At 42.8% G+C, this 25,178-nt stretch overlaps 1 long non-coding RNA gene across 1 annotated transcript; it reads right to left on the reverse strand.

Moving 5' to 3' along the window:
• Nucleotides 1-717: 717 nt before the first annotated feature.
• On the reverse strand, nucleotides 718-25,178 carry LOC150005078 (uncharacterized). Its single transcript, XR_016512313.1, has 3 exons — nucleotides 25,076-25,178; nucleotides 23,941-24,111; nucleotides 718-1,181 (listed from the first exon to the last, which is right to left on the reverse strand). It is a non-coding gene; the product is annotated as an uncharacterized LOC150005078 (long non-coding RNA).

A 25,178-nucleotide genomic window follows, 5' to 3' on the forward strand; every position in this document is an offset into this window, starting at 1 on the left:
GGGCAAAATTATCTCAAGAGGACGCAAAAGGGCGGCCCACACAGTAGGTATGTGTTAACCTTCAAGATTTGGGAGAATTCATGTAAAAATTCATATGATCAGCTTCTCTTAAAAACCCAGCACAGGTGGGAGCTGAGTGGTCCTGCACCTTCAGCAGAGAGCAGGGCTCTCTATCTGAGTGACACTGGGAGCCCCTGAGTGGGCACACCGCTTCTTTGGTTGAAGGTGGTCCTAGCCCTTTGTAGGCATTTGGGGTGTGATCTCCGGCAGGTAGGGCCAGAAGCAGGTTTTCTGGGGGAAAAACTTATACAATTTTAAGAAAAATATACAAAACTACAGATAGAAAGTTAAATGCATAATAAATATTTATTTAGAATGAGAAAGGGAATGATAGCAAATTACAAACTTGATGATGAATATCAATAATGAAAATACTAAAAGAAAAGAAGCATAGGGATTCTAATCAATTCTATTTTATGCCATCCCCATTGAAAAAGGAAAAAATGACACATAGTACAATGATAATTGCATGTTTTGCCTAATCAAGTATATTCTTGTATAAAGGAACTTCTGTTTGTCATTGCATAAAGGAATTGTTGTTAGGCATTGGGGAAAACTGTATCCATTGCTTACAATTTTATATGCCTAATAATTGAAAGATTATTCTACCACAGGTTTTTGGCACATTTCAAGCCTTGTTTATTCTGCATTACATACTTCAGGAGCTAGTGCCATAGGTACATTCATGTCATGATGCTGAGAGAGTTCACAGAATAAACATTCTCAGAAATAATTCCTGTACCAGCGTGGCCAACAAAGACTTACCCTTGAGTACAATGCAGACCACAGAAATACATCCCACTGTACCCAAACTACATGTATCCCAACTCAGACCCTCTTAACCAGAGAAGCCCTTGGCCACTTCAGTGCCACCTGACACAAAGAGAAGTTTGACAGAGTGGAAGAGAGAACAGACAGGGACGGTGGTTGCACAAATGCATCTCAAACCCCTCACCTTTGTAAATTTTACAAAAATCTGGAACCATATACACACACTGTGAAGACCCCTCCCAAGATTCTTGTAACGGTTCTGAAAAGTGAGGGACCTGATGTGGAAGCTTCACTCGCTCCCAAGTGAATCGTCCTCAGGTGGATAATATCAATCTCATTGCTCCACGTTCCTGAATAGAAGAGAGAGAAATTAATAACCCGTAGAGATGCTTGACTTTCACATCACCCACAGCCCCCAGGATCCAAGCCACAACCCTTTACTGCAGTACCACTACTCGTTATGCTTGTCAACTATTGAAGTGACTTCCTGAAAATGATCTTTTAGAGTTTTATCAAAATCTGGATCTTGTAGAGGAAATTCTTCTTACATATGGCCATGGCCCACCATATATGCCTCACCTGCAAAAAATGGCAGAAGACTACTGTGCAGATGATAAGTGAGAACTGCCCAAGGTTGCCGGGGCCATGATTAGACTCCTCCTAAACTATCCTGGGCCCAAAGTTCTTTTCACTAGTTCAGAGCAGAGTCTCAGCTTTAAGGTGGCTCTACCATCCCTTCTCACACATGGTTAAAAACCATATGTGCAGCCTTCTAATGGGTCTTGCCTAGTGTATTGGTCAGGTATTGCTCCAGTGTTGTGTAACCATTCATCCCAACACCCTTTGGCTTGAAACAACTATCATTTATTCTCAGGGGTCTCTGGGTTAGCTACAGAGGCTCTGCTTCATGCTGTAGGATTGTGGGTCTAGATTTATTCCACACATTTCTCATGCCCCTTGCACCAGGTGATCGATTTAAGCTTTCATTTACATGCCACTGACTAAAGCAAATCATACAGTCAAAATCAAAGTAAAGGATATAAACTCTACTCCATTCATAAGACTATGGCAAAGGTGTGAATTCAGGAAGGGGGGGTTGGGAAATTGGGACCAATAATTCAATCTACTATACCTAGGAGAAAGCACAGATGACAGATGGGTGAGGCCAGCAGCCCACTGTAGAGATGAGAGAATTGGGGAGTGCCACAGACAACAGAGATTTAGCAGGGCATTTGGCAGGGGCAAATGTGGACAGCTGGCTAGATTTATGGCTGAACCACTGTGCCCAAAGAACATTGACGAAAGGATTGATGTCCATCTGGAAGAGGTTTGCAGTGGCATACCATCAGCTTCTGCCCTGCTCCACTGTTTTCGTCTACATCTTGGATGCAGGTATTGGAATCATGTTTTATCAAGTTTGCAAATGTTACACAGCTGAGTAGCGTGACTAATACCCTTTGATGACAATATCAAAATTCAAATTGGTATCAACAGGCTGGATTTATGGGCCCAAAACAACAAGGACGAATAAATTAAAAAGGAAACTAACATTTATTGAACATCTATTGGATGCTAGGCACACATTTTATTTAATCCTAAAACAGTATTTTGAAGCAAATATGCTCGTTTTTCAGGTTAAAAAACTATAACCTAGAAAAAGAAGAAAAAACTACATCTAACTCAAGCAGAAGGAAAGAAATAAAAAAATAGTATGGTAAGTAATAAAACAGAGGGTAGAAAAATAGAGAAAAATCAATAAAACCAAAGCTGATTCTTTAAAAAGACCAGCAGTATTGACAAACCTTTAGCTAGGCCGATCAAGATAAAAGGAGAGAAAACTTAAGTCATTAAAATAAGGGATCAGAGGACATCACTACTGACCTTGCATGAATAAAAAGGATTGTAAAGGAATACTATAAACAACTGTAATCAACAAATTAGATAGCTTAGGTGAAATGGACACATTCCTAGAAAGACATAAATTACTAAGACTGTTCCAGAAGAAATAGGAAACCTGAATAAGCCTATAACAAGTAAAAAACTCAAATTAATATGTTTAAAACTTTCCATAAAGACTACCAGTCCAGGCCCAGAAGGAATCACTGGTAAATTCGACCAAACATTCACAAAATTAATACCAATTCTTGAAAAACTTTTAGGAAAAATAGAAAAGGAAGAGATAGTCTTCAACCCATTTTAGAAAGTCGACATCTGACAAAGATATCACAAGAAAAAAAAAGCCTACAAGACAATATCTTTTAAGACTATAGATGTAAAAACCCTCAACAAAATACTAGCAAACAAAGCCCAGCAACATATAAAAATAATTACATGCCATGAACAAATAGAGTTTGTCCCAAGAATGTAAAGTTGGTTTAACCTTCAAAAATCAATTAATGTAATACACAAATACACACATTAATGGACTAAAAGACAGAAACAATAAGATTATTTCAGGAAAAGTATTTGACAAAAACCAATACCCTTCCATATTAAACACACACACACACCAAACTTCTATTTAACATATACTGAAAGTTCCAGTCAAGACAATTAGGTAAAAGAAAGAAATAAAAAGCATCAGGATTAGAAAGAAAGAAGTAAAATTCTATTTTCAGATGACATGATCTTGTTTAAAGAAATGCTAAAGAATCCACTAAAGTACTACTAGAACTAATAAGCAAATTCAGCAATGTGTCGAGGAGAAAATACCAATATACAAAAATAACTATGTTTATATACTAGCAACTCAAAATTGAACTACTTAAAGTCAAAATTAAGAAAATTCTATTTACAATAACATCAAAAAGAATAAATACTGAGGCATAAATTTAACCAAAGAAATGTAAGACTTGAATTGAGAGAAATTAAGAAAGATTTAAATAAATGGAAAGATATATCATTTTTAATTGCTTGGAAGACTTAACATTGTTAAGACAGTAATATTCTCCAAATTAATCTACAGACTCAATACAATTCCTATCAAAATCCCAGCTGCTTATTTTTGCAGAAGTTGAAGAGCTGATCTTAAAATTCATGTAGTAATTTAAGAGATCTAGAAGAGCCCTATACTAAGTAAGAATATCAAATTAGTACTTTTTATTAATCCCCTCAATTTCAATACTTACTACAATACTATAGTAGTCAATATTGTGTGGTACCAGCATAAGACAGACATATGTATCAATACAATGATATTTAGAGTCCTCAGATAAACTCTTATATTTATAACCAATTGATTTTTAACAAGAATACTGGGCCCATTCCATGGGGAAAGAATAGTTTTTTCAACAAATGGCGCTGAGAAAACTGAATATCCACATGCAGAAGAATGAAGTTGCATTTCTCCACAGCCAAATTAATTCAAAATGCATCACAGACTTACCTGTATGAGTTAAATCAATCTAATTCTTAAAATAAGTTGTAAGAGCAAACCTTCACAACCTAATATTTGGCAATGGATTCTTAGATATGAAACCAAAAGAATGAGCAACAAAAAAATATAATAAATTCAGCAAAAAATTTTTTTGATTGTTTGGAAAAACATTGTTCAGAAAAATAAAAAGAGAGCCCACAGATGAGAGAAAATACTTTTATTTCATATGTATGATTTGGTACTTGTGTTTATAATAAATAAAGAATTCTTAGAACTCCATAGTAAAAAGACAACCCAATTTAAACACAGACAAAGGATTTGAATAAACATTTCTTTACAGAAGATATAGTATAATGGCCAACAGGTACATGAAAAAATGCTCAATATCATTAGTCATTAGAGAAATGCAAATCAAAACTATAATAAAATACCACTTCACATCCACTAAGAAGTTATCATTTTAAAAGAGCGATAACTTGTGTTTCTGAGAAATTGAAGAAGTTGGATCCCTCATACACTGCTGGTGTAAATATAAAATGATGCAGGCATTTTGGAAAACAGTTTGGCAGTTCCTCAAAATGTAAATGTAGAGTTAGTTACCACAGAACACAGTAATTCCACTTCTAAGTGTATACCCAAGGGAAACAAAACATACATCCTCACAATGATTTATATACAAATGTTTATAGCAATATTATTTATAATGGCTAAATATTGGGAACAACCCAAATGTTGGTCAACTGATGAATGGATAAAGTAAATGTGGCACATCCATACAATGGAATGTTATTTGGCAATAGAAAGGAATGAAGTACTGATGCATGCTAAAACATGACAAACCTTGAAAACATGCTAAGTGAAAGAAGCCAGACACAAAAAACCATATATTGTATAATTTCATCTATATGAAATGTTAAGAATGGGCAAATACATGGAGAGAAAGTAGATTAGCAATTGCTTTGGGACAGCAGTTAGGGGTAGAAGGGGAATGGAAATGGACTGTTAATAGGTATGGGATTTTTTTATTAAGGGAGATAAAAACTGTCTGAAATTAGATGTGGTAAGGGGTGTTCAACTTCATGACTATACTAAAAAAACATTGAATTGTATATACTTAAAAGGGTGAAATATGTAATATGTAACATATCTTTATAAAGCAATTTTGAAAAAACATTTACCACACAGGTGGAAAAAAAAGCTATACCCTAGAAAAGTGCTTCCTATATTTTAATGTGCATGCAGTTCACTTGGGGATTTATTAAATTGTAGATTCTGATTTGTAGGTCTGGGATGAAGCTTAAGATTTGGCATTTCTAATAAGCTGCCTGTACCAAACTTAGAAGAGCAATATGCCCTAAGGTCCTTAAACAGCTTTCTCAGGGTTAGACAGCTACTAAATGGGAGCAGCTGTGATTCATGTTTGTGGGACAGCAGAATTCATAACTAGTAGTTAAGTGGAGAATGGATTAGGCCTGGCTTTTTATCAACTATTGTAAAAATTAGTCAAAAGTGTTATAAAGCCATCAACCATAACCATGCTATATCAAGAGGTCACCTCAGCCACTGAAACTCTGAATGGAATCTGATACTGAATTAATAAAAGTAGAAGGTCCATCCCAGTAAGAAAAGGATAGCTTTGTGAACTTCAGTCTCATTAGACCACTTCTGGAATTACAGGTCCAGATGTGAGAGCCACATTTAAGAAGAACTTTGGAAAGCCGTAGTTTATCTAGAAGAAGGTAACCTGCATGGTGAGGGGATCAGAAACCTTGTCACAAGGAGAATAGATAAAATGATTGGTGAGTTTTATAGCCCAGAAGTAAGATTCAGACAAGCTATAATGTCTTTAAATAAGCGCTATTCTATGAAGGACGAAACGAATATTTTCTATGTGACCCAGACAGCAGAACAAGGATTAAGAAAGGAAGGTTGTAGAAATGTCACTCCAATAAATGAAAAAGCAATAAAGTTCTAATTAAGAACTTCTTGTATCATTCAGAACTCAGAAACCCATCACAAATTGGCATAAGCCAAATGTGGAGTTTATCTTTCACATAACATAAAAGTCCAGAGGTAGGTTTCAGGCACTCCCCCTCTCCACACTGTTTGTCTCTATGTTAGCTTCATCTTCAGGTATATTCTTTCAGTTGTGGCAAGTTGGTCACTAGTAGCACCAAGCTTAGATCCTATTTGTTTAACAACCAGGAGAACAAATGCATCTCTTTCCCAAGAGTCCCATTAAAACTCCCAGGGCTAACTTTCATTGGACAGCTTAGGTCACATGCCCATTCCCGAACCAATTTTATGGCCATAGTGTGAAACATGATGATTTTCCAGGCTTGGATCACGTGCCAACACTGAAGCTGACAGGTGGGGTCAGCCTTGCCCAAACCACAAGTTTGAGATGGAAGGGAATAGCCTGGCAGCTCTTTTCAGAAGAAGGGAGAACAGAAGTTTGTCAGGAAAACAACAGATTTCCACAAACTGTCTGCAAATTTTAAAAAGTGTCCTTTGGAAGGAAAGAAGGGAGAGGACTCTCCAACTGTGGAGATACCCAAGCAAAGACTGAATGACCACCATCATGCCTGCCCAGTAGGGAGTAAAAGATGGGAGTCAAATCTTAGGTGATCACCTCTCTTCTAAGGAAAGTGATTCTCTGTTATCTTCAGCCTTGCTCTCAGGCACTTCCTTCTGTTCCCAATTCATATTGCATAGAATTTTTTAGGCCATGTGGTGAACACACTTATTTCCTTTTGTCTTCTCTCTTAAATCGACTCTATCACTCTCTGTCACTGGCCTTGGCCTTAGGTCTTTGCCTTAGTTAAAGACACTCTGTCGAAAGACATGTTAGAATGAGGATTCAGTAGAGCATTATCATCTTTTTACTCTTTATCAAATCACCTATTATTCAAGGTGAGATGTTTTATTTTGTAAGAAAGTAAGATAATTTGAGCTAATTGAAAAAGAGAGGGTGGGGAGTGTGTGTGTATACAGAGTGGGGCTGACATTGGAAAGATATGGCAGTGTTTGGGGGCATCTGGGACAGAAATTACTACCATCCAGCAGTCCTCAAAGAGCTGGAAACCAACTGAGTTTCCACAGTCAGATGGCTCTGGGATGTGAGCAGCCAGAGTTCAACAGCCTCACTCAGCGCTCTACCATTACTCACATGGCTGGCCATTGGCCACAGGTCAGAATCTTCCTACTCAGCTACCAAATGATTTGCCTTTCACTATCCTATTCTCATATCCTGGAAGAGGGCTCATATTGGATGAACTCCTGTTTTGCTCCAGACAATAGTCCAGCACTAGTCTAAATCTCATCATGTTTCCAAATTTTTGTGGCCACGGTAGGAAACACAGATTTGGCAGCCTAGGCAGCCCTACAGTCTGTTAAAGTACCTTTGGAACATGGTACCCACCTAACCCACATCCCAAATTCTCGTGTGCACCCCTCTTCTGAGTGTTGCCAGGAAGATTTAGGTACCCAGCCTCATGTTCTCCCTGTAAGTAACCAACTAGCCAAAATGGTGTTAAGTGACCACAGAATAACTGCCTCTTCAAATGATGGGGGCAGTGGAGGTTGGAAAGCTATTGCAATGACTCCGAAGACAGTGCCAGGAGGGGATTTCAGTTTAAGGGGAAAAAAAGGAAATTGACTAAAGCTCAGATGTCCTCTGAACCTCTGGCCTATCAGAGGGGAGGTTCATGTTTGTGTCCATGCTGTATCAAGGACAAGGTCTCCATGTATGGAAGACTGGACCTACCCTGGAAATCTCAGCTATGCATAAAAGAAACCACGTGAGTCCCCAAGTGTCTCTGCTCAGAGATCAACACTTTCCCACAAAGGTTTTATCCCCTAATCTGGAAGGTTTTTAGGGGACCCATCAAAGAAGGGGCTAGATCTAGAGAAATACAGTGTCCAGAAGTGCTCAGCCACCAAGCGACTTGGCCACTTGCTCCTTGCTGAGAAAAAGGCTGAAAACACCTGACATTATGAGCATCTGAGGGCTCACCAACCCTAATTTGAAGACACCATTCCCATGAAAATATACAGCCAACAGAGGGTAGAGGAATTCTAAGGGATGTACTAGTCACTAGTTCCAGACACTGCAAGAGAATTGGACAGAGTAATTAAGGGAGCCTTATAAGACAAATTCAAATTGATCAGTCAGTAAATGAGAGTATTACCAGCCAGAGTGAAACTGATTTAAAGCAACATAAATGGAGTCCATAATAAATGTGGAAGAAGACAGGAATCAGGGAAAAGCATCTAGTGTAGCATTATTGAAGTTGATGTTATTTATTATAGGGGATTAATAGTAATAAAAAAGAAAGCTCTCATGACAAAGCCTTTGCAAGAAACTACAATGTAAAATTTAAATCTATAAATAAGATCTGGATTTAGGAGCTTAATTGAAGGTATTAAATAGGGGACAGCAATTTAATTAAATATAAGGATGATGATAAATTGCTGGGATTTTATTTAGTCACGGGAAGAGAAATCTTGAACAAAGGGCTCTAGTATAATCAGAGGGTCAAGAGGCATTTTTGTAAAGAGGAAATTTGCAGAACATCGATTGTAAGCTTTCATCTACCCCTCCCTATAAAGCTCCCTGTAGCATATAGTACCAGGACCCCCTTAAGTAGCCAAGTCCTTCTGGGGTTCTGTTTCCCACCCTGCTCCAGAGAGAAAAAGCCATTTCCTTAGCCTGGCTGCATAGCCCTTCTGGCATTACCCCATCCCTGAATGTGCAAACATACAGAAAGGTTCATCCTATACAGAACAGGCAGTCCCAGAATCACTCCAATTCTATCTATAAATCAGGAGAAGAGTAAACACCTGGAGCTGAAAAGAGTACAATTCATCACTGGATGACTGACCATTAAATGAGGAAATCCCAGATAAAGAACTGTGACATTGCTTAATGCTGATCTCCAACCCCTTGCCACGTTAAGTGGGGGGCCCAGAACACCCCAGTGCCCATGGTGCAGCCACCCTCACCATGTACCACCTCCTCCACCACATCAAGAAAGCTCTGGACTCCTAAGGCCACCAAAATGAGGCTGTAGCTTCTGGGTCCCAAAGGCTGAGGCTACACTGTGCTCTGTGCCTGAAGAGCGAGAACGTTCCCCTTGCCCCACCTCCCATTCAATGGGAGGCTCACCTGGTGCCCAAAGAAAGGTTGCTCCTGCACCCAAAGTCTTTCGAGGACTCTACTGAAAAATCTCCTTTCATTTCTATTCTGGGTCTTATATGTGTCCGTGGAACATTGAGCTGGGGATAAATCCAAGTGGCAGTCCCTCTAAAGACAGAGATTTTGACATCCAGTCAAGATGGAGGTGTAGGCAGACATGCTTTCCTTCCTGCACAACCATAGGAAGAATTACAGCCAGATCTCAAAAACAAATAAGAGCCAGAAAATCAAGCTATATGGAAGTCCAACAACCAAGGATTTAAAGAAGACACATTCATCCAGGTAGGTATGAGGGGCAGTCACAGAGATGGGGTGGAGAGGTGGGGTGGCATGTAGAAGTGACAGCAGCAGTGGTGGCCAAACGGAAGGTTCCACGTTCACATGTGGTAGATAAAAATTAGGAGGCATACTTAGGAGTGAGCAATCCCAGTCATAGGCCAGACCACACATCCCAGGGTTCCAGCACTGGGAAGATAAACTCCCATTACCTCTGGCTGTAAAAACCAGTGCAGGCTGAGACAGCCAAAGAAATTGCAGGATTTTCATCACTTAAAGGGCCCATGTAGTCTAGAATGTACGCAAATACCAGGGCAGCAGCTGGAAGGGCACCAATCACATACAGAAAGTGGGTGAAGTGACTGGGAATGGGGCAAGTGCCAGACAGATGACCAGAAGCCAGGCAGCATCATTTTCCCCTCTCCAAGCCCCCCACTCCACACAGAGCCACAAGGCAGTGAAGTGGGTTGCGCCACCCTGGCAATTACCTAAGTTTCCACGCCACACAATTTATAAGTACTTTTGCTACATAGACCACACTACTAAGACAGGGAGTAAAAGCAACTCTACCTAATATACAGAAACAAACACAAGGAGGTTACCAAATTGAGGAGTTTAAGAAATATGGCCCAAATGAAAGAGCAGAAGAAAACCCCAGAAAAAAGAACTAAACAAAATGGAGATAGCCAACCTATCAGATGTAGAGTTCAAAACACTGGTGATAAGGTTGCTCGGAGAACTCACTGAGTACAGAAAAAGAATAAAGAAATAAATGAAGTTTACACATAGTGAAATAAAGAAAAATATACAGTGAATGGAAGGAAGCCAGATTCAAATCAATGATTTGGAACAAAAGGAAGAACATTAAACCAGAACAGAAAAAAGAAACAAGAATGGAAAAAAATGAGGAAAGGCTTAGGAATCTGTGGGACAAATTTAAACATACCAACATCTGAATCATAATTATAATCAGACCCCAGAAGGAGCAGAGGAAAAGCAAGAACTTGACAACTTATTTGAAAAAAATAATAAAAGAAAACTTCTGTAACTTGGCAAAGGAAATAGACATGCAAGTCCAGGAAGCACAGAGAGTCTCAAACAAGTTGGACCCAAAGAGGACCACATCAAGACACATCATAATTAAAATGCCAAAGGTTAAAGGTAAAGAGAAAATCTTAAAAGCATCAGGAGAAAAGCAAAGAGTTACAAAGGAGTTCCCGTAAGACTATAAGCTGATTTCTCAAAAGAAACTTTGCAGGCAAGAAGGGACTGGCAAGAAGTATACAAACTGATGAAGGGCAAGGACATACAACCTATATTACTTTATTCAGCAAAGCTATCATTTAGAATGGAATGGCAGATAAAGTGTTTCCCAGACAAGTTAAAGCTAAAAGAATTCATCATTACCAAGCCCTTAATATATGAAATGTTAAAGAGACTTACTTAAGAAAAAGAAAAATATCAAAGCTATGAACAATAAAATGACAACAAACTCATAACTATCAACAACTAAATCTAAAACACAAAAAAACTAAGCAAACAACCAGAACAGGAACAGGATCATAGGTATGAAGATCATTGAGAGGGTTATCATCTGTGAGGGGGAAGGGGGGAGAGTGGGGGAAATGGTGCAGAGATTAAGAAGCGTAATTGGTAGGAACAAAATAGGGGGATGTTAAGAATAATATAGGAAAGGGAGAAGCCAAAGAACTTAAACACACAACCCATGGACATGAAATAAGCGGGGATCGTTAGACGGAAAGGGGGACCAGGGTGGGGCAAAGGAGGAAAAATTGGGACAACTGTAACAGTATAATCAATAAAATATACTTTAAAAACAAGACGGAGGTTTTTTCCCTCAGTCTACCTCTTGCCTGACCCTCTTCCCAGGAGGCTCCTCAATCCCTCATGAAATTAGTCTGCCCCCCTCCTCGTACTGATCTTTCAGACACATGCTGACATGGCTGAAAGCCTCTGGTCTGCTGACTCCCAAGACACATGGACACACATGCACACACACACAAATGCACAGCTGTCTGCCGGCCTACCCTGGATTACCCTGCCTGGTCAAGGTCCAACACTCTTAAACCTTAGCATTTGGGAACAGAAGAGGGCAGGAGGACATGTGTCCCCACCACTGCCACCATCTCAGAGCAATGCCCTGAAATTTCAAGAGATACAAATATTTAATATAAAATATGATAGTTTGGGAATAAGAGGTGCGAATGGGAGATATATGCCAGAACTGTGTTCGTGCTGTGATGGGTTAAAAGGCATAAAATTTTCATCCAGCTAGAATCTGCAGAACAGAAAAATCTGAGGAACATGCCAAGCCCAGAGGGCCTGACTGGCGGAGTTCTCCATGACCAATCATTCAACCAGGCTTCTAAATTTCCAAGTTTCTTCATCATTCTCTCAATGACCCATGAAGATCATGAAAGCCCTGTTTTTGTGGCCTATTCCCTGGGGACACTGAGCTCTGCCAGGCAAATCTTTATTGTTGTTAGAAATCTCTGACCAATTGGACAAATTAATCTATGATAAAAAGATTAATGCAAGGATGGCAAATAGATATCATTTCTGCTGCCAGCCCTCGTTGATCAGTAGGGCTACTGAGAGAGGTCATGTGAGAATGGCTGTGGCTAGAGCTTAGCTCAGCAAATAAGAGTGCCAGGATCAATTCAGGATGTCTATCCTGAGCCCTCTGGGGACAAAGGTATTGTAGGTGCTGCTTGTCTGCTATCCTTGAATCAGTGGTTGTCCCTCCCTCCTTAGATACATGCTCACATTTTGGCATGGCCCTAGGGGGAAGGAAATCTTATTCCACACAGTACAAAACCTTGAACCCAAGAAAAGTTTGTAGAACAGACAGACCCTAACAGCCCTCTTGAGGACAGCCCTTTCCATGGGCCAGGAGGACAAGAGCTCACCAGCAGCATCACAGAGAATCCTCAGCTGTGCTCCAGCCCATGGTGAGAGGCAGGTTGAGCAGCCATCAACTCCAGTTCATCTCAATGAGCATCATTAATTTATACCCTCTAGGGATGTGACGACCACCCACGTGTGGTTTGTGTGAGCACCCATTGGAACAGGTCAGGTACAGGTCAGGCCCAGGTACAGGTGAGGAGTCACCACCTACTCTGGGACTCAGGTCCCAGGGAAAAAGTTGGAACCTGATCAGGCACTCACCAAGGTGAAAAAAAAGTGGAGCAACTCTGTAAATAAAACCTGGGTGCACTGAGGTCATACACATTTAGACCTCACAGTGGACCCAGAAGGGATGGGGAAGCCCCGGCCTCTGGCAGGTTATTTTTGTTTGCTGGTCCAGGGCTGCAGGTATGCTTGCTAAAATACTAAATATAAAGGGCTCTGAAAGTAAGGCAGATTCTAGGGACATTGTGTGGGACCCCTGATTCTTGGACGCTGGGTAGAAGACCTAGGATGTTAAAGGAGAACCAGCTGCTTCTGCTCTGCTTCTGTGGCTCTGATGGACCCTGAACTGTCTCCTTCTAGGAGAACTTAGAAACTCCTGCCAGACCCCACCCCTTCAGCAAGCCATGGCCCTTCCATTCTGGGATCTACTATTTGCAGAAGATTCCAGCCCATGAACAAGTCTCAGCTTGCCTAGCCAGTCCAAATAAAGCACACAGGGGCCATGACAGCAGATTGGCTCGTTGGTGAGGTGCACTGGGAGCAGACTCCTACAAATAGCAGGCATAAGCTAGTCCTGGCTCCAGAGGAAAGAGGCCATGTAAAAGCATCTCCCCATGGGCAGGCTTGGGCTTAGAACACTTTTAGTCATAGTTATCTCTGCATTCAACTGAAACACACTTCTAAGATAGGCTCCCGCCCTGGGATCTGTGTCAGTGCTTCCCTCTGTAGAGAATACTCTTCCCCAGACAGCTCATGGCTTCACCCTCTCTTCCTAGAGGTCTCTGCTCAAATGCCACCTCCTCCAAAGCCCTGTCTTTCTACTCTGTTGAGTAAGGAAAACTGCCCCCACGCTGGCACTCTGGATCTCCTTACCCAGCTTTACTTTACATTTTTTCATAGGTCTCATCAGCTCTTAGTACATTCTATAATTTACCTATTTAGTATGGTAATTGTTCACCATCTGACCTCTGCTCCCAACATGGATGGGTCTCTGTGAGGATAGATCTTGTCTGTTTCATTCCCTTTATGCCAAACACCTGAAGTAGGGTTGAGCACATAGTGTTCAAGTCATATTTTTTAATAAACGTTGATGGATGTATCAATAATTTTTAAAATATTATATTATGCTCTAGATCAGCATTGATCATATATCAATCTTTACACATGACAATCTAATATCCATAGGATTTCACTTAATCATTCAAGAAAAAAAAATTTAGAAAAGAAAAAAAAAAACATTTTGAGCACTGTATGCTGAACACAAATGCATTGCTTTAGCTTCCAGTTGGCCTGGTGGATTGAACACACACATCTTCCCCAAACTCCCAACAAAATGACCAAAAAAAAAGATAGGTAAAAGCAGAAGCAACACATAAAGACAGAAAGAACCAGAGGCAGAGGACAGCAGACAAGACAGAGTGGAAAATGTAATACAGAAAGCCGATGGACAAGGGACAACTGTGTTGGCAGACCAGCCAAAAGTGGAGGATGCTTGTCTGAAGGGAGGGAAGCCAGCGAGGGAGCTGGTTCCTACTGCGAGATCTGGAACTTTTAGAAGAAAGACCACGCTGAAGGCTATGGGTTGTGTGGGTGAGGGCTGAACAAGAGAATGGGCTGAAGACCAGGGTAAGAGACAGTGAGATCCCCACACCCCTCCCCATCCTACACCAAGAGCAACTGCACATAGACTACCGATTTAATTCAACGTGTGATATAACTAAATTGGAATGTTATTGGGAACTGTCTGAGTGATGGGTGAGGGAGAGAAGAGAGATAAGTCTTATTCCATGCTTGGAATTCAGTAGAAAATAACTAAAACCTAAAACGCAGAAGCCAATAGTGCATGTGTCAGACCAGGCCAACTTACTCAGCGTCCAGTGCTCAGGCCATCAGGCCTGCCACGTACTTTGTTTCTCTGTCTTTTAATGAATTTCCTGTGCGTGGATCAGCTGAAGAAGTAGAAAGGAGGGGACTCCACAGGGCCCTGCTTCGGTGACCTCACCTGCCAAGATCCAAGTCAGCCTGTATACATGGACCCAACTTCCTCCTGTGAGTCGAATACCTGGCCCAAGAAAGCAAAGAAGGTCACCAGCAAGTGCGGGCAGGCTCCCCTCCCTCAGTAAACTCATCTCTTGACAAATGAAGAGCTTTGCCACCTCTCACTTGAGAAGCCAGAACAATGTATGCTCAAGCCTTTCCAATCGGGGTTGTTTCCACAAGCCCTTAGCTTCTGTGGGGAACATTTGGTTTAAGAGAAAATGGAATTTCCCCTTCAATATTCTTCTTGGATGACAGGTCTGTGATTGGAATCAGGGCATGAAAAATCATGCCCCGGTGATTATTTCCATTAGTGGCTTTCGACTTTGCAATGGCACCTGGAGCAGAGTGCTCGTCTCCCATCTGCCACGTCCCACCCCCCACAGCTCAGGCACATCCTGACCAGCTGACCCTGGAACTTCTTGGGGTTTCAGAGCCTTGTGCTTTCTGGTCAGGAGTTGGACTAACTCCTCCTTGTAAGAACCTGCTAAACGGTTCCCCTTCACATCATTGTCATGTACTTTATTTCATTGTCTTCCTCTCCACAATGTGGTAGGACTCCTGACAATGCACAGACACACACATGTGCACACACCCAGTGAGTGCTTGCTTCTCTACCTGTGATCAACAATCACAGGGAAGTACTAACTGTCATACATGATAAGAAAGAAAAAAATTATTTAGTGTCTACATTGCAGTGTACCGGAATTCAGTGGAGTTCCACTGAAAGAAATGGAGATGGGGTCTGGAAACTCAAAAGAAGAGTAAAATGAGACCACTCTCAAGAGTGAGTTCTTGAAGAGGGTACAATGAGAAATATTGCTGCAGAAGCAGCAAGACACATCATGGATGGCTTGTGTGTCTGCCTCCTGTCACAGCCTGGAAGCCCTGGGGGGCAGCCACGGATCTATTTATGTGTCCTACACACCCAGCACAGGTCTGGGCACAGGCAAGTGCTCAGGAAATATTTGTTGATGGTGGAATGAAGAAAGCAACAAGAGTCTTCTCAGAGACTCCGGGTACTGTTTTACTTAACTTGGGGCAGGGTTTGGAGAACAACACATTGTTTGCTGAGCAGGATATATACTCAAATGAGCGGGGTCTTCTGCAGCCAGGTGAGGAGGATGGTCTGAGGCTTGGGAGGCTTGGTGCACAGGTGACTGCTCCTGCCTTGTTCTTTGTGGAATCCACTCCCAACCTTAATAACCTCAAGAAGATATCGAGAGCCCCCAGCTCATCACAGCAAGCAATGGCCATGCTCAGGAGCCAGAGGATTTGTTTTCTGGAGTGGGGGCCAGAGGCCAGTGGACCCATGGAGAAGGTTAGCATCTGGGCCCAGACAAGAAGCTCTGTCCTCTTGACCACAGTACATCTGCCAAGATTCCCAAAAGATGTCATTGTCTTCCTCCCAGGGCCCTGGGCCCTGAGCACTGGTCTCCAGGACATGCGCAGCATAGTGGCAATCAGTGAGGGGTGCTTCTCTCTTACTGCCAAGAGGGCAAGGACTGAGAACTCACTGCCAGGCCTCCAGGGTAAATACAGGAGTGGAATTTCTGAGTCATATGATAGATTTATGTTTAACTTTTTGAGTAAGTGCCAAATTGTTTTCCAATGTACCGATATATACTATTTTATATTTCTACCAGCAACATAGGAGAGTTCCAGTTGCTCCACATTCTCACCAACACTTGGTATTGTCTGTCTTTTTGATTGTAACCATTTATGGGTTGGTAATTTGAATCTTGAACCACATAAAGTGAGGGCAGTCCACAGCTGTGGCTGGTCTATCCTAGGTAATGCACAGAAACTGGCCCTCATCTTGCCACAGGTCACAGGCAGCCTGGATTCCTGTCTTTCTTGAGGCCTAATTATTCTACTCTCCTTGAGGGTCTGTATATTACCCCCATGTTCTTCCAATGAGTTTTTTTTTTTTTAACTTAAATTAGGTTGAATGGGGTATTGTCACTTGCAACGGCACCCATTTGAATTACACACTTCCCACAGCCCCCCATTCCTGATCCCCAGTTGCAGCTACTATGCCCAAGTTTTCCCAGCTGGAATCAGCCCAGCAGGCATCATGGGGTCAGGATTTGTTCTTGATGCAGACACTGAGGAAACCCCTTCAGCAGGAAGCGAGCTGGTACCATCTCCTAGCTCTTCATCATCTGGGGTGACACTCATCATCTTTTTTTTTTAAGTATATTTTATTAATTATGTTGTTACAATTTTTTCCCCTTTGCTCCCCTCTTCCCAGTATCCCCCTTTCCTCCAGCAATCCCACCCTCCTTAGTTCATACCCATGGGTTGTACATATAAGTTCTTTGGCTTCACCATTTCATATATTATTCTTAACATCCTCTTGTCTATTTCATACCAACCAATTATGCTTCTTAGTCCCTGAACCATTTCCGCATTTCTCCCCCTTCCCCGTCCCAGCAGATAACCCTCCAAATGATCCCCATACATCTGATTCTGTTCCTATTATGTTTGCTTGTTTAGATTTTGTTTTTATTTTTTAGATTCACTTGTTGATAGTTATGAGTTTGTTGTCATTCTAGTGTTCATAGTTTTGATCTTCTTTTTCTTAAATAAGTCCCTTTGATATTTCATATAATAATGGCTTGGTGATGATGAGCTCCTTTAGCTTCACCTTGTCTGGGAAGCACTTCATCTGCCCTTCCATTCCAAATGATAGCTTTGCTGGATAGAGTAATCTTGGCTGTAGGTTGCTTTTCATCACATTGAATACTGCTTGCCAGTTCCTTCCTGTCTACAAAGTGTCCCCTGAAAAATCAGCTGAGAGTCCTATAGGCATCCCCCTGTAGGCAACTCTCCACCTCTCTCTTGCTGCCCCCAGGACTCTGTCTTTATCTTTCACCTTTGGCATCTCAATCATGTGTCCTGGTGTGATCCCCTCTGGGTCTAGCTCACCCAGGACCCTCCGTGCTTCCCGGACCTATATGTCCATCTTCTTTGCAAAATTTGGGAAGTTTTTCTCATTTTTTTCAATTCTTACTTTCTCATTCTGCACTGATTAACTGTTTGTTTCTTCCTTATGTTCCAAATCATTGATATGAACCCCAGTTTCCTTCCCTTCACCATTGATTTTGTGTGCATTTTCCTTTGTTTCACTTAGCATAGCCTTCACATCTTCTCTTATGTGTTTGCCATACTCAAACATATCTGTCAAGCCTGTGAGCATATTTATCTCCAATGTTTTGAACTCTGCATCTGTTAGGTTGTCTATCTCCTCATTTGTTCATTTGGCTATCTCCTCATTGCTTAGAACCTTGATCCATTTCCCCTTTTGGGCCATACTTCTCTGTCTCCTCATTCTGACAGGCTCTGTGTTTGTTTGCCTCCACATCCCAGGTAGCGCTGTCACTCCTGTTACATTGTAATGGGCGGAGCCTTAGAGATTTGTCAGTACAGGGCGACCTGTTTCACCACTTTGTGGTGCTGTATGTCGGGGAGGGGTCCGAGCGAGAACAATGCCACCTGCCCAGCACTCGCCCCTTTTCCAGGCACCTCTGCCACTTCTGCACTGGACTAGCACCCCTCTAGCTGCTGCCCTCACCTCATTCCCAGAGTGGGTGTGTCTGTGTACGTTTTAAGACCTTGGGGGCCCTTTAAACAAGCTGACTCTGCTGAGACCGGCAGTTTTCCCAGCCCGTACTGATCTGCACAGTCAGAAGCAATGAGGCTTGATTTTCCCTGGTGCTGGGACTGTGGGCTTCGAGGTCCAGTGAGGAGCTGGGAATGCTCCCCAGGTGTTTCTCCTGACTTTTTAAAACATGTGACTGCACTTTCTGCTGGCCTGTCACTGCTGCCACCACTGTTGCTGCCACCACACTGTGTCCTTTCCACCCCGGCTGCATCCCTCCTACCTGTCTGGATGAGTATTTCTTCTTTATATCTTTGTTTACTGGACTTCCATGCAGTTTGATTTTCTGGAACCTCTGGTTGTTTATAGTTTTGAGGTAGTTGTATTCCTTCTTAGTTGTGGAGGGAGACACAGCGTGTCTGTCTACGCCTCAGTCTTGGCTGGAAGTCACACGCAGCATCTTTATTCAGGCTGTGGTTCACCTCTCCAGACCTGCTACAGGCTCAGCTGAGCGGAAGCTAGAGTTTCTCCAGAGGACTGTATAAAGTGCTGAGAGGGGCCAGAGCAGCTTTTGGGAAATCTGATGACTTGGGAGGCACACTTGGAGGATATCAGAAAACGTGTGTTCTGGTGAATTTTGAGAATTTCTCCAGAGCACATGTTTCCTGGGTGGTCATAGTTGGTTCAGTGAGAGCACTGAGAGCTGTGTGACCTGGCTGGAGTCACCTAACCTCCCTGAGCTATAGTTTGCAGAGCTATCGTGAGGCTCAGGGATGAAAAGAACCCCTGCGAGGTGTTGGCACATGGTTGGCACTTTTTCCAAGATTGTCATTGTTCCCCCAAGTTTACTAAAGTGATGTGGAATAAAGTGCCCTTGTCCTCGTCCTTTGCTTTGTGAGAGGCACATTAACATCATAGTCAAGAAAATGAACCTCCATGCTGATGTATCTAGTGTAAGTCATACTGTGCCTGCTGTGTGCAGCCAGGCAAGTTACCCCTTTCACTTAGACTCCGTTTCTCCATCCCTAAAATGATGCCCATGATGGTGCTTCACTCTGTGCATTGTGAGGCTCACATGAGACAGTGAACAGAGAGTACAAAGCCCAGTTCCTGGTACCTAAGCAGCATTTACCAGCATTCACTGTTTTCACAGCTGCTATTTCTTGCATTTCTCCTGCAGCTGATGGGGGGCTGCCTCAGGGAAGAGCCTGTGCTATGTCTGAGGTGGGTAGTCGGGGTCCAAGATGGTATGAGGGAATGCTTGATGGCCCAGAGCAGCCCTCACTGTCCCTGTCCAGCCTCTGGCTATCGGATCCCACTGCTGCCCCCAGCTGGAAGGCACTTGGCCAGCCAGTGCCTCAGCCTGCCAGAGACACTGCTGACCCCACCCCAGGGCGGACACATGGTTGGTGGCATGAGTCTCCAGCCCCCCCCCCCCCCAGCCTGGGACAACAGGTGTATGTGTTCAGTAACTCGAGCCTACCTTCTGAGGGCCTGAGAAATTGAGAAAGCACAGTCAACTCTTTCTTCAGACTACGACACGGCCAATAAACAAATTTTCAGGGAGACCATGGCCAGCTCAGGATTCTGCATGGCTGCTGTCAGTTCAGGGATCATCCAGGACCTTTGCTTTTTATAACAGCAGCAGCAGCAACCAGCACAATTCGCTGAATCCCCAGTGAGTGCCAGCCCTGCACAAGGCTCTTCCCATGCCTTTCCCATTTCTTCCTCTCTACAGCACTGCAGGGAGAGTGGCTGATATGAGCAGAGACACTAGAGCCAGACGAGAGCTTGAACCCCAGGATCCGCCACAGGCTGATTGTTCGAACTTGAGTGAATCAATTAACCTCTTGGAGCCTCAGTTTTCTTATCAATAAAACACAGATGATAATACCTATTTGGGGGGACTTAGGTGAGGTAATGTAGGGTACATCAGTAGCCCAGAGCCTGGCACAGAGGAAGCCTCAATATGTGACAGCCAAATATATTATCAGAGCAGTGTCCCCACTGCAAGTGTGAGGACACTGAAGCCTTTCAGTCAGAACCTGAAATGGGTCTTATGAGCACATGCTTGCCACTACCACCCCTCCTGGTTGGTCCCGAAGTCCTGATAACTCTCCTGGAGGACTGACTAGAGGGAAATAAACCCCTGAGTTCAGGGCTCCAGCCAGAAGAAGGTAGAAAGTACCAGCTAAGATAGGACATGGTATCATCTATGGCTTCTTACTGCCCAAGCTCTTCTGCCCCCAAATCCGAACATTCTAAAGAAAGGGCTAAAGAAACTCCAAGTTCCTTGTTGCAAACACAGACTCTAATCAATACACACTGAAAGTCACAGACCACATGTCTATGCCCAGACTCTGGGACACCAAGCAAAGACAGGAGCAGATGAGAATCCTCATGCAAGGGATGTGATGAGTGTCCCTAGAGAGACATTCAGGGTGTCTGTGTATGTACACACACATGCATGCTGTGTTCCAACAGGGTACACCCACAGCTCTGTAAGGGGCTGAGTGACCACAGTTCCCCAAATTCTTTTTTCAGTCCTCACCCGAAGACATGTTTACTGACTTTAGAGAGAGAGGAAGAGGGAGAGAGAGAGAAGAGAGAGAGAGACCTCAACATGAGGGAGAAACAGTAATCAGTTGCCTTTTGTACACACCCCGGCTGGGGAGCAAATACCCAGCCTAGGTATGTGTCCTGACTGGGATCCCATTTGCAACATTTTGGTGTAAGGGATGATGCTTCAGCCAATTGAGCAACCCAGCCAGGGCCCCAGATTCTTAATTACTCTGATCATTGCTTCATTTCAACATAGTTTAAATTGGCATAAATGCATTTATAAATAAGATACTTGGCATGAGGTCTTACATTTTCTCCATACAAACAATTTCAGACATGATGTTTAGATTAAAATTTTAAATCCATAAAGGTCTATTTAAACCATAATATGTCAGCAATACTATGTCTTTTTATGAAAAACATTAGATTACAACACATTAAACATGCACAGTCCAATTAAGCACCATACAATGTCTACCCAGCATACAATCCTCCTTCCTTCCTCCACTCAAGCCTCATGGCTCCAAGGCTCCTAGACCAGCCTTAGCTCCAGTGAGGGTCCTGATTGGTAGATCAACATGATAAACATAACTCTTGCCTGTACTGGGTTCAGAAATCCAGTCAGCCCCTGGTGTCCCTCTGACAACTGTCATTGATTGAGGGAAGAATGTGAGACCTAAATTGGTCCCGCTGGACCAAAGAACCATGCCTGTGGGCAGAAGAGGCTTCCTTGCTCTCTTGCTGAATTTGAACCCAGAGCATGTTGTGCCAGGTGCCTGCTGGGAGTTTTCTTGCCAGCACAAGTGAGGCCTGCTGAGAACAAAGAAGCAACAGATGAACACCAGGCTGGAGACTCTGGGGAAACCAAGCCTGGGCTTCACTGTGCCACACCACATCAGCCCTGTGTCTGGACTTCCTGTTTTGCAGACTGGCATGTTCCTTTGTTGAATTAGAGGGAATTTTCAGTTATTTTCAGCAGGAAAGCATCCTTGTGCTGGAGGAGATAAGTTTAGAGATGAATGGAAAGAAAGGGACTCCCTTGAGATAATGAGGCAAAAGTTGAAAGAGATTGTGGAAGGAGGTAAGGGCTTCTTGAAGGAGCCTGTGCTTAAGTAATAAAGACATTTGCCCACATGGAATTATTTGACAAGAGAATTATGGGAAAAGATGAAAAGGAGGACTTCACCTGAGCCCCAGCCCTCAAGGGAAAGAGGAGGTTCAAGTGGAGATAGATTTCTCTGTAGCTGGAACCATACAGTCAGCCCAGAACAGCTTAGCCCTCATTACTCAGGGCAGGTGGGAGCACATGTGGGAGTGGGCACAGAGGGGACGTACAGTCAGCTGCCCAAGGTCACAAGCCAACTGGTGAGCTCATGCATCCAGGATGTGGGCACACTTCTAGGTTCTCTAAGTAACTTTTAACCCAAAACCCTTAGAAGTAGCTTCTATCATCTGCTAGGGGCTTCCTTCCATCCCCTGATATACAAAAGAGAGATCTTTTTCCTTTTCTCTCCATTGAAAGATGGTCTTAACCCTTCTTATGGCCTCAGTCAAATCTACTTGCCTTCCGTGGCAAAACCAAATGAGAATGAACAATGTCTTACAGCTGTGGCTCTCCTGGAACTGTGTAGCGCACATCTGCCGTTTTGCCTGCCTGACATTCATTTCTCCTGGATCTGTTAACAGCACTGTGTTTTGCCCTGAGGCAGTGTGGTCAGCAGTGGGTTTGACCCAACCCCAGACCCAAAGGTGGGCGTGCAGCTCAGGTCTAGCCAACAAGAGCACTGCATCCCTCCACTGACAATAATTTAAGTGTGGGCAAGTGACCCCAACCCAGTCAAGCTGAGCAAATGAAATGGAACTGTTGGTGGTAGAAAGTGGGGGAAGTTGTTCTTTATCTGCTAAGCCTATAAACATATAAGCCATTTTCAAGCTGTGGGGGCCATTTTGGTGGCTTACAAAATAGAACCTGCTTAAAAATGAAATAAACGTGGAAAGAGGAAAGCTGAATGAAAGATAAATTGAGTCCTGATTATATCATTTGAGCCCCATGTCTAAAGCCAGTGTCCTGCACTTTTCATTTATATGAGCAAATGCTATATTCTCTATTTTTTCTTAATCACTTAATTTTTCTATCACTTCTAACTGATGGATTTGGGATTGACAACAAATCTCAATGTTAGAAAAGAGTAAGTTCCCTTCTCTCTTATTATTTAGCTGTTGGTTCTATGTAAAAGACCTAGGTTATCCCTAACGTATATCATATTCTTGCTGTCTGGCCTTAAACAAGTCATGCACATGTGTCCTCATCACTAAAATGAGGGCATTGGACCTAATATCCCAGGCACCTTCCAGCTCTGAAATTGCATACTTCTATGAATAGTCTCTTAGCAACCTCCACCCTCAGAATTAGATACAAAACTATTTCGTTCATGAGTGTAGATTCAAAAATTAAAATAAAACTTTAAAAAGTTTAACCAAATTTCAGATGATGAAAGCCAGGAAAAACCTTTTTGCTTTAGCAAAGCATGGAACCGCCTTCATGATGCAGAAATGTCATCTGCTAATTTCTGGTGCCTGAACACTTCTGCTCCCCCTACCCCTTCTAATGAGGGATGCCTAATTGTAGCTGTGGTCAGTCTATCTCAGTCAGCCTTTGAATCCACAACACTTTCATCAGAGGTAGGAAAGGCGTAACAATTAATAATCTTCAGAAAGTTTTAAAAATGAAACTGTGGTTGCTTTGTCCTTATCAAAGCCCTTTAGTGACTTTCTGTCACCCAGATACCAAGTCTGACACCTGCCCACAGCTCCCGTCGCTGCCTGCTTGGGCATTTTAGGTGCATGACTTCATATCTCTGTGCCTTAGTTTCCTCATCTGTGAAATGGGGATAATAACAGTACCTTCTTCCAAGTGTTGTTGTGAATGCTGAACGAGAATAGTCCTCCAAACAGTACCCAGAATGTAGTAAATGCAGGTTAAATGTCCACTCTCAACTTCATCATCATTCCAATCAGACTTCTCAATGCCCAGTGGACAGGTGGGTGAACAAATGGTTTAAAGTATTCCATGTCCTGTAGGTAATTAGTAAGTACTTGTTAACAATAATGTTCTAGAGATGTAAAAGTAACGATTCAGAAAGCACAGTTCACCCAGGCTGTCCCCCTCCTGCCATTCCTGCCCACTTCCAAGTCCCACCCCCCAAAATCACTTTGTTTTGGAGCTTTTTCTATTGCCTTATAAGGCCCAGGATGTCTAGTTAGTGATGATTTGAAATTTAGTGTGAATTTGCTCTTCTTGGTGTCTTATGTGAACTGCTCTCAATACAATTACTGACTCATTTCTCTGTTATGTACGTTTTAGCTAAAAGGTACCTAGAGTGATCAGCTGACCCCAGAACTCAATTCCCTGAGGCACTCAGAAGTGCTAGGATATAAGAACTAATTCTTTCAACCTATTCTTAAGTGAAACCAATTTATGACTCAGAAAAATCACTTATTGAGTGTAATGAGATAGACTAGAGCCCAGTCCCTGGCATTGCCCAGAGACCTCCCTCCCAGAAGACCCGCCCACTGACCACCAAAAGGGAGGCATAAGCCCTCCAAATGGCTGGCAGAGTACAATGAGAGCAGGCCGAGGGGTGCGACAGGGCTGGGTTGCTATTCTAGCAAGATCCGTTTGCTACATGGGTGGCTCTGAGCAGATTTCTAACTTCTCTGAGCCTCAGTTCCTCTGGAGCCATGATACTTGCCCTTTGGAGTTGCTGTGAGGACTGACTGAGGTCAGACATGTGGAATGCCTGCCGCATCCACAAATGGTACAGCCTCATTGTTTCAAATGCCCTTCCTCCTCGGGGAAATGCATCTGTGCCCAGATTTGGCCTCAGCCCCTGGATCCACTCATCTCCCCCCAGAGTGATGGATAAACTCCAAACAGTTTCCATGCTGATCTTCTTTTCCCAGGTTCAACCTCCTGCCATGACAGCATGGCAGTACCCCCGCTGAAACACACTTAAGCAGGTTCTAGTTTAACACTCACCATATTTCACCCCAGATTGGAGCTTCTTAGCATTGTGAGGGTCATAGCATCTAGTGAAAGCTATGGCCCTTATCTCTGTAGAACTTCCCACAGTGTGGGTGCA

Source organism: Furipterus horrens, unplaced genomic scaffold, assembly GCF_987537825.1.
Source record: "Furipterus horrens unplaced genomic scaffold, mFurHor1.1.pri manual_scaffold_7, whole genome shotgun sequence".
In the NCBI taxonomy this organism is placed as follows: domain Eukaryota; kingdom Metazoa; phylum Chordata; class Mammalia; order Chiroptera; family Furipteridae; genus Furipterus; species Furipterus horrens.